The sequence below is a fragment of the Chrysochloris asiatica genome, unplaced genomic scaffold (assembly GCF_000296735.1).
Source record: "Chrysochloris asiatica unplaced genomic scaffold, ChrAsi1.0 scaffold00025, whole genome shotgun sequence".
In the NCBI taxonomy this organism is placed as follows: domain Eukaryota; kingdom Metazoa; phylum Chordata; class Mammalia; order Afrosoricida; family Chrysochloridae; genus Chrysochloris; species Chrysochloris asiatica.
This window is the reverse complement of record NW_006408543.1, coordinates 19,980,141-19,993,592: the sequence shown is the minus strand read 5'-3', so window position 1 is coordinate 19,993,592 and position 13,452 is coordinate 19,980,141. Positions and strand designations below refer to the sequence as shown.

Here is a 13,452-nt window from a genome sequence, read left to right as displayed (position 1 = left end):
ATGACTTCCACATTCCATTGGGTCACCTCTCTTTGGAATGGGCACAAATATGGCTCTCTTCCAATCAGTCGGCCAGATAGTCGTCTTCCAAATTTCATGGCAGAGATGAGTGAGTACCTCCTGTGCCGCCTTACTTTCTTGAAAGATTTTAAGGTGAAAGATTTCCTTAGGGTGCCTTAAATTTTTTTTTTTTTTTTTTTTAAATCAAAACAGTGGTTTCCAAGGGGATCTGCTGGGTCAGTTCAATTCAAGGCAGAGAGGTCTGCTCAGATGTTTATGGTATCTGTTTTTTGAGATTCCCAAGAGGTCATCTTGATCTATTTTCTAAAGGACACAGAATCACCACAAAGGCTTACTAGGAAAGATTTAAGAAAACTGCAGTGGTGAGAAAAAAGGCCACAAAGTTGCATTGAGGAATTCTTTTCTATCACAACAATGTACCGGCTCATTCTATGAGATTCTATGAGAATTTTATTGGGAAACCTTACCCCATTCACCCTACAGCCCTGCCCTTGCCCCTTCAGACTTGCTTTTATTCCCCACAGTCTAAGAATATGAGTTCTTCAAGGATGCCAAAACCGTCACTTTGATGTGTTATAAATCAAAGAGCACAGAATTCTTCAGGAAGAGGTAGAGTTGGAAACACCACCTTCAGACCTGGATAGTCTTCTTGTTGCTAAGTGCCACCAAATTGGTTCCGACTCATAGCAACCCTACACAGGGTTTCTAAGGAGCAGCTTGTGGATTTGAACTGCTGACCTCACAGTTAGCAGTTCAGTTCTTACCCTCCCTACAGCACCATATCAGTACTCTGGGTACAGACCTAGATGGAGTATAAGTTGAGAAACAATAGCTTTACATTTTGATATTTTTGTTAAAAAAAAATTTCTATGATTTTGTAGCAATATTTTTTTACTTCCCCTCTGATATCCATATATTTGTTGTTAAGTTGTTAAGTGCCGTCGAGTCGGTTCCGACCCATAGCGACCCTGTACAGGGTTTCCGAGGGTGTAAATCTTTACGGGAGTAGAAAGCCTCATCTTTCGATATATATATATATGTGTGTGTGTGTGTGTGTGTGTGTGTGTGTGTATGTAGACACACACACATATGCTGTTGTTGTTAACTGCCATCAACTCATAGTGACCCTGTGTAGACCGAGTGCTGGTGAATCTCAACAGCCAACCTTGTGGTTCAAACTGACCTTGCAGTCCAATGCTTTATCCCATAGCGCTATACCAGGACTCTGTATGTGTGTATATATACATTTATATATCCCATTCTTCAATTAAGTCTCTTTCATAAATTTGTTCAATGATACTTCCTCATACTCTGATTGTTAAGTGCTGTTGAGTCTCTTCTACCTCATAGCGATCCTGTATAGGGTTTCCGAGGAGCAGCTAGTGAGCTTGAACAGCTGACCTTGTAGTTCAAAGCTACTTTTCAGTCTAGCACATTAGCCCACATTGCCACACCAGGACTCCCCCAATATATTGATATGTGTAAATCTATAATTTATTCCTGGTGTGGTGCTGTAGAATCAGTACTGGACAGTGAACCTCAAGGTTAGCAGTTCAAACCTACCAACAGAAATTCTATACAGGGTCGCTGAGTCTAAAGCAACTTGACAACAACAATACACACATACACACATATTGTCAGGTGCCCTCGAGTCAGTTCCAACTCATAGTGATCCTCTAAGACAACAGCATGTGGAGTCATGCATGATCGAGCTTCGCTTTCTCTCTGTTTTTAGCACATGTGCCAACCTCACAATTGCTGCTAAGCTTGAGGCTTTTGCTGCTGCTACTGTGCCAATCCATCTTGTTAAGGGTTTTCCTCTTTTTCACTGACCCTCACTTTACCAAACATGATGTCCTTCTCTAGGGACATATAATATGTGCATCCCAATAATATGTCTGAAGTGTGTGAGAGACCAAGTCTGGCCATCCTGGCTTCCAAGGAGCACTCTGGCTGTACTTTTTCCAACACAGATTTGTTTCTTCTTCTGGCAGGCCACGGTACTTTTCATATTCTCCTTCAACATCATAACTCAAATGCATCAATTCTTCTATGGTCTTCCTTATTCATTGTCCAAATTTCACATGCATATGAAGCTATTGAAAGTACCATGGCTTGGGTCTGACCCACCTTTGTCCTCAAACTGACATCTTTGCTCTTGAACACTTTAAAGAGGGCTAGTGTAGCAATTTGTCAAATGCAATACATCATTTGATTTCTTGACTGCTGCTTCCATGCATCTAGATGGTTGATCAGAGCAAAATGAAGTCTTTGACAATACACACACATAAATACATATACATAGATATGTATTGCTGTTGTTAGGTGCTGTTGAGTCAATTCTGACTCATAGGAACCCTATGCAAAACAGTATGAAAGTGTCCAGTCCTGCACCAACCTCACAATCATTGCTACGTTTGAGCCCATTTCTATTGCCACAGTGCCAATCCATCACATCCTCTTTTTTGCTGACCCTCCAGTTTACCAAGCATGATGTCCTTCTCCAGGGACTGGTTCCTCCTGATAATATTTCCAAAGTATGAGTGACGAAGTCTGGCCATCCTGGCTTCTAAGAAGTACGTGGTACTTTTAATATTCTTCTTCAACACCATAAAACTCAGTTGTGGATCCAAGCAAAATGAAGTCTTTGGCAATGCCAGTCTTTTCTCATGATGTTATTTAGTGGTCCAGTGGTGAGGATTTTTGTTTTCTTTTCAATGAGGTGCAACCCATATTTAAGGCTGTGGTCTTTGATTTTCATCACGGAACATTTTAAGTCCTTTTCATTGTTAGCAAGCAAGGTTGTATCATCTGCAGATCGCAGGTTGTTAATGACTCTTCCTCCAATCCTATGCCATGTTTGTCTTCATATCTATTGCAACATTTGCCAATTCAACATTTTTTACATGTACAGTGACATCAATTACATCAATTATGTTGTGCAACCATCTACAGTATCCATTGCCAAGTTTTCCATTATCATAAACAGATACTTAATGCTTCCTAAACAATAACTCTAAGCAGCCCTCTTAAAATACTGTCTACCACAAGAGCAGCTGTGGGCCCTAGGCCCATGGACTGAATAAGGCTGTGTGCCTGTGGGCAGGAGACTGGCTTGTAGAATATGCCCTTTGGACATTTAAATGAATATGTATTTATTTTGTTTTATATGTGTGCATCAAATATGTTGCATTGTTCATTTGTGAATGTAAGATGTGAATGGAAACCACAGGGAGGAAGTAAGATAACTGTTGGTGTAGGGAGGGAATTGTAATCATTGAGAGGAAACAAAGTTTATTATTTGTTGATCTTGTCTATAAACTTTCACTCAATTCACAATAAAAAGTTTAAAACAACCACAACAAAATTCTGTCTACCACAGACAGTGTTGTTCCAGAAAGTAGAAAACTGTTCAATAAATTAGGAACTAGAAATGGCAAGTGATGGAAATTTTTGGAACGATTCCCACAGGTTTAGAACACAGTGGAAATTGCCATTTAAATACTTTCTACAAGACCAAGGTGGGTAACAGTCTTCCTGTAGTTGGACCCTTGGCTTCATCAGGATCAAGATGCATGAAAGTACACCCACAAATATATATATATAAGTTTGACAAAGGATATTTTCACACATGCATTTATATGTGCTTCAAATATACCCATGAATATAGTAGATGATACAGACAACAAAATTCTGAACGCTTATTTAACATAACCAAACATCTTGAGGGAATGAGTCACTGGGCCTGGGGCTAAGGACCATAGTCTCCGGGGAAACCAAGATCAACTGGCATAAGAGAGATCACAAAGACAATGTTCTAGGTCTTACTTTGCTGAGTGAAAACATGGGTCTTAAAATCCTATATGCAGCCATCTAACTATGGGTCTTTCCCTTCCAGAACAAAGACAAGTGAAGCAAATCGAAGACACACGGAAACCAGTGTAACGGACTAATGGACCACACAAATCTCAGCCTCCGTGCCCCTGAGACCAGAAGACCTAGACAGTGCCTGGCTATTAGTGATGACCGCTCTGAAAGGGAACACAATAGAGAGTCCTGGATAGAGAGGGAGAGAACTCAAAATTGAAAAGAAAGAAAATGACCAGGCTTGCTGATCTGATACAAACTGGTAGAACCCCTTGGTCACTTTTTTAGCCTGGAACTGAACTCACTACTGTGGCTCAGTTTTCAGCCAAACAATGTTGTGGTTGCTAAGTGCCATGGAATCAGATCTGACTCACAGAGACCCTGTATAGGGTTTTGGAACCATCAACCTTAGAGTTAGCAGTCTCGTGCTGATCCCACAGCGCCACACCAGGACTCTAGCCAAACAATAGAGAGGTCTATAACAGGAGTCCTGGTGTGGCACTGTGGGATAATGCCCTGGACTGCAAGGTCGGTTTGAATTGCAAGGCTGGTGGTTCAAATTCACCAGCTGCTCCATGGAAACCTTACACAGGACCACTAAGAGTCGGAACCAAATCGATTGCACTTAACAACAACACCAACAATATAAGTTGAACAATGACACATTCCTTAGAATAATCAACCATTTGAAATCACAAGGGCAGAATTTGCCTAAGGTCAAAAGTTCAGAAAGCTGGAAAGGGTAGAAAGAAAGAGGAAAGGAAAGGGGAAACACGGGGAGGAAGTGGGATAAGTGACATTAAACTTTGGGGCTGGCAGTCAATGACATGAAACAAAATGCATGTGAGTTGTTGAATGGATTTGCTTTCTAAACCTTCATCCAATTCACAATCCAAAGCCAAAAGAAAGAAAAATAACTGCAATAACTAAAGATGGAGCTATGATAGTTTCATTCTCAAAACAGCTGTGGCCACTTCCTTGCAATGCAACCACGGAGAAGCATAAACAAGACCCTTCAAGCAAACACAAGCAGACATTACCTTCAGGGCTGATGTTCTGATATTTCATTTCCTTACTCTTGCTAACCTCTCAGAGTTACTGACATTCTGCTAGGCTTCATCTCCAAAACCCAGTTGCTCCTTCTCAGATTAGCTGATTTACTGGGTTATCACAACCTGGTTTAGCCGGAACTCCTTGACTTCCAGACTCTTGACCCTCCTGACTGCAAATGGAGCTTTGATACTTGCCTCTGGTTCTTTAGGAGGATAAGATTCTCTCCGGCACAGTCCCATCTCAAAATCCCTGTCTGGCCAGTGAAGGGGAGAATTTTCAGGACTGAGTCAGAGAGGTGAGTTGGTAGGGAAGAAGCATTTCCAACATCGAATTCAGTTACCTGGAATGTAAACGTCAACCACGGGCGGTAAGGATTCTGGGTGTTGTGTGGTTAAGTGACATTGAGTCAGCTCCAACTCATAGTGACCCTAAAGGATTTCTGAGGAGCGGCTGGTGGATTTGAACCATAGATCTTGCAGTTCAAACTGACTTCGCAATCCCATTCTTCTCCTACAGTGCCACACCGGGACTCCAAGGATTCTGTAGTGCTAATTATTTGTTTTAACAAAGTCATTTGAGTCGGAACTGACTCAATGGCACTTATCAACAACGACAACAATTAATTGTAGTGTTGGTTTTGATGGAATTACAGTTTCCTCATTTTCAACGTCACAAAGAAATGTATTATATTTTAAATGTTGCATTTGATGCTCTTTAGAAATTCGATTCCAAAGCTAAACCTGATTCAGAGATGGCCTCGATAGCAGCATTTCTTTTTGAAAACCTTGTGTGTTTTTTCATGACGAGTGAAAAATAAGTGTTTGCGTTCTAACTACAGTCAATGTTTCAGTGGAGAGGGAGATATTTTAATGCTTTCAGTGATCATGTATCTTCTTGCCATCAACATGAGGGAACAAAAAACAAACCCATATTAGCATTAATAATAAAACCCAGTCCATTATGCAGAGTCTCTGGTCAGTTAAATTTGTGGCAAGCTCAGTTTTGGATTCAATTTCAGACCTTTGGAAGTACTTTTGCTGTCAAGCAAATTTTTGTTTTATCATTTTAATTTGAGCGTTTTCTTTTTGTTTTTTTCCCTCCTAATTTGCTGTCCCGTGCCTGAATTTCCTTTTTAAAGGCTGGAAATCGGCTCTTCCCCACTGATACCGGAAGGGGTTGATTTGGCGAATTTAAGGTCTTTTCCCTACACTCTGAATAGAGTGACTTTCAACAAAGCTGTTTCAGTTTAGCACCCACACCTTCCACATTATGTGTCATGCCAAACAGCTTTGTGTATGATCATGGACTGATGTCAGCACAGTTCTAGAAATAGTATCTGATGGTTAACAGCTGCCATGGAGCCCGAGGAGAACATGAGACAACTGTGTTTCAGGAGGACTTACAAAACCAGTGGCGATTGTTTGTATTTATTTCTTGACAAAGGAAGATGAGCTTAAAATACTAAGTGTAGGTTTAAAAAAACAAAAGGATATATATTTCTAACCAGGTTGAAGTACTGGCGCTCTGAAATCATATTAAATTAGTTGAGTATAGCCTTTACTCATTGTACAATGATGTATATGGCCAATTGGTATGGAACTAAGAATTTCCTTTAGCAAGGGTTGGCAAACTTTTTCTTTGAAGGGCCAGAGAGTAAATCCTTTAGATCTCGGGCTAGATCATCTCCATGGCAACTAAAGACTCAGCTCTGCTGCTGTAGTTGAATAGCAGCTCCAGATGATATGCAAATGAATGGGCGTGGCTATGAGTCAATAAAACTTTATTTACAAAAAAAAAAGTGGTGAGCAGGACTTGGTCTGTGGGCTGTAGTTGCCCCAACCCTTGCTTTGGTTGGTGACTGGGCATATGCCACACATTTCCATGCAACGTTCCATAAAGGTGAAAGGTAATGGCACAGTTTTGCAAGCTTGTGAGTCAAGTTCTGCTTGCATTCCCTGTGGAAACATGCACCGTCTTTTTATGGCCACAGAGGGACACTTAATTATATACATATGTGCTCTCTGCAACGCTCTAATAATGGTATGAGAGTAGGTGAGCAATAGATATGCTTTTATGAACTACCAGGATAAAGATCATGATCTCTGGTGTACAATGAACCTGATTTCCCTTCTCTTTCTTATTTTACTTCCGTTAATCTCACCCTCAAAGTTTGAATTATCCTGCAACAATGCAGGTTCATTAACTGCTGTTCAGCTTGTGCATCATCTTAATGGGACATATTTTGTGACGCTGTGAATCACAAACCAGCCCTGTGCTCCAAATGACCTAAATGTTTCACCGAAGTCATTACAAGTATTGCACTCTAGTAAGAAAGGGGATTTTTATTATTTAAAGATAACTTACGCATGGGGCGGGGGCGAATTCCTAGGAAGAAAGTTAGGAGCATAGTCTTTTAAGGAAAAAAAATTGAGAACATGCTGGTTGTAAAATGTTGTTGCAAAAGCCTTTATCTGCTCTCTCATTACCATGAAAATTACTAATTTGCTGGTATACAAAGGTAGGGGGAAATGATGCCTGCCTTACACATTATATTTTGCTGCATTTATGCGGCAAACCTTTTCTGAAAGGTCATTTTCGCTCATGGTATGTCAAAGGCAAAATATTGGGGTCAAACCTGAGAATGTCTACTTAAACAGTATCGTATCCACTAGCAACAGCCTGAAAAGTGATCACTTTTTCTACACATACCCCTAGGGTTCAGGCTACATTTTGGTTTAGCAATTGTGTTTTGAACATTTTTCTTCCTTAAAGTAGCCATAGTCTCTTTACTGGCCTGTCCTTTCTTGTGTCTTCTATTTGTTATTTTCTAGACGTGGAAATGTCACCCATTCAGAATGATTTTAATATTGTAGTTCTTTTTTGGTTTAGTCTGTAGCTTGCCATTCATTTGTATGTTTCACAACACCATAATGATACACCATGCCAAGTGTTATCATGTCATGTTTTTGTTTAAGGGGGTCATTTTTATAGCAATTTGTAAATCGTTATATGCTAACTTATTCCTATTCATGTACGTAATTTAGAAAACCTACACCTGTTATTGTGCTACGCGTTTTCCTAGTTGGATTCGGTCCATCTGTGGACCTCTGGCTCTAATTTGTCTGAAGGATGCTGTGTCAATAGCAACAGGTTTTCAATTTACTCTCACGCTGCCATGAATAAACATCATTGGGCTTGATATTGATTGCCAACAAAGCTCAGTTCTAACTTTATCACCACACTCTGTAAGCGGCGCGGAAGTGCTTTGATGGGCGCTACTTTCTCTTCTAAACCCTTCTATCCCATACTTTCAAGCCCCTATTAAATGCTAAGTAAATATCCATCGCTTCACAAAAGCTTCCTCCTGCTTACAGGTTAAAAGCTGCTCTCCTCCCTCAAGGACAAGAATGCCCCTTCCGGGCTTCTTCATCTATAGATGTTCATTCTCACAGGAACCACATGTGACAGGGAGCTAGAGGTGGCCTGAGGGCAAAAAGAGTTCAGTTCCTCAGAAGTTAAACATAGCACTATATGTTGATGTTGTTGTTACAAAGTGTCATGGACTTGGTTCCAACTCATATCGACCATGTACAGAGTTTCTGAGGAGCAGCTGGTGGGTTTGAACCACTGACCTTGAGGGCAGCAGTACATATGAACCAGTAATTCTACTTCTAAGTACATACCCACAAGAACTGAAAGCAGGGACTCAAACATATACGTGTGCACCAATGTTCACTGCCTTCAGTAGCCAAAAGGTGAAACAATCCATGTGTCTAGCAACAGATGAATGGATAAACAAAATATGGCGCATACATACAACGGAATATATCCAGTCATAAAAAGCAATGAAATTCTCATTACGTGCTCAATTAATGAACTTTGAAACTGTTGTCATTAGGTGCCGTTGATAGGTTCTAAATCACAGTGAGACCATACAACAGAACAAACACTGCCTGACCCTGCATCAGCCTCACAATTGTTAGGCTTGAATGTAAAGGAAAAAATATTGTATGATCCTACTTACATGAACTCCAAAGGAGCACTCTGGCTGCACTTCTTCCAAAACAGATCTATTGGTTCTTTTGGCAGTCCATGGCACTTTCAGTATTCTCCTCTAACACCACAATTCAAAGGCATTAATTCTTCTACGATCTTCCTTATTCACTGTCCAGCTTTTACATCCATACGAACTTATTGAAAATACCATGGCTTGGGTCAGGTATTTTCTCTCATACTTTGGACATATTGTCAGGAGGAAACAGTTGCTGGAAAAGAATGTCATGCTGGGTAAGATGGAGGGTCAGAGAAAAAGAGGAAGACCCCTAATGAGATGGATCGGCCAGGTGGCATCATTGATGGCATCAAGTGTGGCAGCAGTAGTGAGGTTGGCCCAGAATCGGATATTGTTTCATTCTGCTGTGCATGGGGTCACTATGAGTCGGTTCCAACTCAATGGCACCTGACAGCAACAACTTACATGAACTATCCAGAGCAGGCAAATTCATAGAGACAGAACGTAGATTAGAGGTTGCTAGGTGTTGGTGGAAAGGCAGAAGGGAAAGTTAATGATTGCTTAATAGTACAGAGTTTCTGCATGGGAACTGGATAGTGTTGATGGTTGCCCAAGAATGGGATCTCTCAGACAATTAGGGGAGACTGTATGAATTGGTTCCTCTTCTTAGAAAACCAGTCTGACATTATCTTCTAATTTAACAGCAGACATAGCTGAGACTCAAAAAGAGAATCAAAGCCATGCTTGAGTCAAAGTCTCTTTTACTATTACTGTTAGTTTTTCCACAAAATTAGAACAATTTAAGTCACCATTGGCGATCACAGTAGATATCACCAAGTTTTGCCTGGAAATTCTGGGCATTTGAGTTAAACACAGAAGTGATGGAAATGTTTCTCTAAGGACGACTTCAGACTGTTAAATGTCTGGTTAATGAGCATGCCATAATCAAAGGGCAGGCATTAGACTTTCCAACTTGGCATCGAGCACGAATAAGTACTGCATCCATTCATTGCTTGTTGTTCCCCCCCTCCCCCCTGGAAAATATTTGTTCATGTTCCATTGCAGCATTTGAGCGTGATATTCAATTCTACTCTCCAATACATCTTTTTCCTGGTCTCCAACACAGGTTTTTGAAAAATCAAGTGTGAAACTGAGAAATCTTGCAAGCACTTTGGGACTTCTGGTGTGGCACTGTAGGATCAGCATTGGATAGAAATCCAAAAGTTGTTCCTTGGAAACCCTATACAGTGTTGCTATGAGTTGGAACTGATTCGATGATATTTAACAGCAGCAGCAAGAACCCTGTGACGAAATCATTTGGTCTGGAGTATGTGCTCTTGAGAAATCCTAATAATTTGGTCCTTAGCCTTAAAAATGTGGGGTGGTTGGGTTCTGAGATGATAGATTAGAAATAATTGATGAGAATAATCAGGTGAGCAAGCCACTCAAAAGCACAGACATGTCTTCACTGGCATCAGTGCTCTCACACCATCCTCCTTTTAGAGTAGGCATCGAAAGTGAGGACTGTGGAACAGAATCCCAAAGTTCCATGGAACACAGACTTCCTGAAGCCACTGAGCTAGGTGTTCCCCTCAAAATACTGCCATGAGACAATCTTTAAACCTTAAGCTGAAACTATCCCCTGATGTCACCTTTAAGCCAAACAATAATTTCACTTAATAAATTTTGCCTGCCTTCAGCATTGTGCTCCTTGAAAGAATGATGTGTTTGGGATCAAACTGACTATAACAACCCAAAAGGTTAGATTATAAACTTAGGGGGCAGTGAGTTTAGCTTGCGGGGAAATGATTTGGAAAAGGAGAGCAACAATGGATGTACAACTTGGATATCATCAATGTAACTGAATTTTGCAAGTACATGTGCAAATTGTTAACTTGGTATGTTTTGATTCATATATTTTCACCTCCAAAAGAAATAAATGTTTTAAATGTAAAAACTATTTTTATTTATTTAAAATAAAAATAGTTATATAGGTTTTCAACACCCTATACCACCTCCAGTGTCAACATAGTTTACTGTGGAACATCATCTTTAATCCCTGCCCATTTCTTTGCGTATCCCAATAAGAAGTCTGTTTTCAGTGGCTTCAATGGAAACATATTCAGAATTTCCACTAATTTCTTTAACACTTTTGCAGTCAAGTTCCCCACTCCCTATGAGGTAGAAGTTGGCCTACAGGAAATTTATGGTGATAGTGTTCTTGAGATCAACACCTATGGGGGAGAGAAGGAAGAGGGGAAGTTAAGTTGTAGTACAGCCATTGCAGCTGATCAACAAAGACACGATTGAAGTTGTCAAGGACTTCATTCTCCTTGGATCAACCATCAACACTCATGGAAGCAGGAGTCGAGAAAGCAAACAACCTATTGCATTAGGCAAATCTGTTGCACAAGACCTTTTGAAAGTGTTGAAGAACAAAGAAAGGTATCACCCTGATGACTAAGGTGTGCCTGACCCAAGCCATGGTATTTTCAATAACCTCAAATGCATGCAATAGTTGGACAGTGAATAAGGAAGACCATAGAAGAATTGATGCCTTTGAGTTATGGTGTTGGAGGAGAATATTGAAAGTATCATGGGCTGCCAAAAGAACGAACAGATCTGTGCTGGAAGAAGTACAGCCAGAGTGCTCCTTGGAGGCCAGGATGGCCAAACTTCATCTCTCATACTTCGGACATGTTGTCAGGAGGGATTAATTGCTGGAGAAGGATATCCTGTTTGGCAAGGTGGAGGGTCAGAGAAAAAGAGGAAGACCCCCAGCAAGATGGATTGGCAAAGTGACAGCATCAATGGGCTCAAGCATAGCAATGATTGTGAGGTTGGCCCAGGATCGGGCAGTGTCTCGTTCTGTTGTGCATAGGGTCGCTATGAGTTGGTATTGACTTGATGGCACCTAACAACAACAACAACAACATAGCCACTACAAGGCCTTATAGTGAACCCCATAGGGAGTTCTGGAGCTGGGATGGCCCACTAGAGTTGTCCAGAGTTGGGACGTTGGAGTTGGGCCTTTATACCAAGATTATTAATTCTTGGGTGTAGGCTGCCCTGGAAAAGGGTTGACTTTGGACAACACAGCTCTCTTTAGTATAGGCTATTACTAAAGATGATTGATAGCTGAGAGCTCTCAGCCAACACTCTTCCCTGTAGCTGGGGGAAATGTTGGCAATATCTGGGCAACACAGCACATCACACACAGCAAACACTAAATCAAGTTCAGAACACCCATTATTGACTATCCACCCCACGCTGGGATACAGTACAGCCAAGACTGGTTTTGAGGAGTCCTAGTGTGGTGCTGTGGGATAATGCACTGGACTGCAAGGTCTGTTTGAACTGCAAATTTTGCAGTTCAACCTCCCCAGCCACTCCTCAGAAACCCTATACAGGATTGCTATGAGTGGAACCAACTTGATGGCACTTAACCACAATAATCTTCTACTAGAGTAGGCACACGTGTTGTACTTATAGGTGTTATCTATGAATATCCAACATGGCTCTTACCAGCTAGCCTCACGAGAGTCACGTCATCTTTAAATTCTGCATGGTGATTCCTGACATATTGCTGTGATGCCTAGGAAAGACAGGACAAGCTGCATGTCCAATTACTTCTTGAAGATGGTCCAACTTTTGGATAACTATGCAGACTGCCTCACTGTGTGAACAGACAGTGTGGGCTCCGAGCAGATGGAGACGGTCCCCAGGTCCTTCTGTGGGAAGGTGGTGGCACTGATAGGCCATCTTAGGGCCCCTGGAAAGCAATCTGGCTCTGGAGAAACCATTGCCTCACATCTAGGGAAACGTGAGGTTTGCCTTCATCCAACCGACTCGACGGCACTTAACAACAACAACAACAAAGAGGACCTTACTGAGATCAGGGACTTGCTACTGGCCAATGAGGTGCCAGCTCTCACCTGGGCTGGTGAACACTGGTCTGGGTCCCAAGAAGACCTTCTTCATCCAGACTTTGGACGTTACCACTAAGATCTCCAGAGGCCCCATTGAAATCCTGAGTGATGTGTAGCTGGTCAAGATTGAAAACAAAGTGGGAACCAGTGAAGCCATCTGGGAAACATGCAGAACATCTTCCCTTTTCCTTTGGGCTGACCATCCACAGGTATTCAACAACAGCATCATTTACAACCCGAAAGTGCTTGCTATCACAGATGAAGTTCCACATTCTCACTTCCTTGGGGATGTCTACAACATTGGCATTGCCAGTGTCTGCAGGTTGGTGACCCAACTGTTGCCTCAGAACCCGATTCTATCATCAGTGGACACAAGTGGGTCCTGGCTTTGTCATGGACACTGATTATACCTTCCCACTGCTTGAAAAGGTCCAGGCCTTCTGAGCTGATCCTTCTGCATTTGTGGTTGCTGCCCCATGGGCACCATGACACCTGCTCCTGACGCTGCTGCAGGCCCGGCCAAGGAGGAAGCAAAGGAAGTATCAGAGGAGTCAGACAAGGATATGGAAT

The 13,452-nt window shown here is 41.6% G+C and overlaps 1 pseudogene; it reads left to right on the top strand.

The window, feature by feature from the left end:
• Window positions 1-12,869: 12,869 nt before the first annotated feature.
• On the top strand, window positions 12,870-13,451 carry LOC102817595 (annotated as a pseudogene).
• The last annotated feature ends 1 nt before the right edge of the window (window position 13,452 follows it).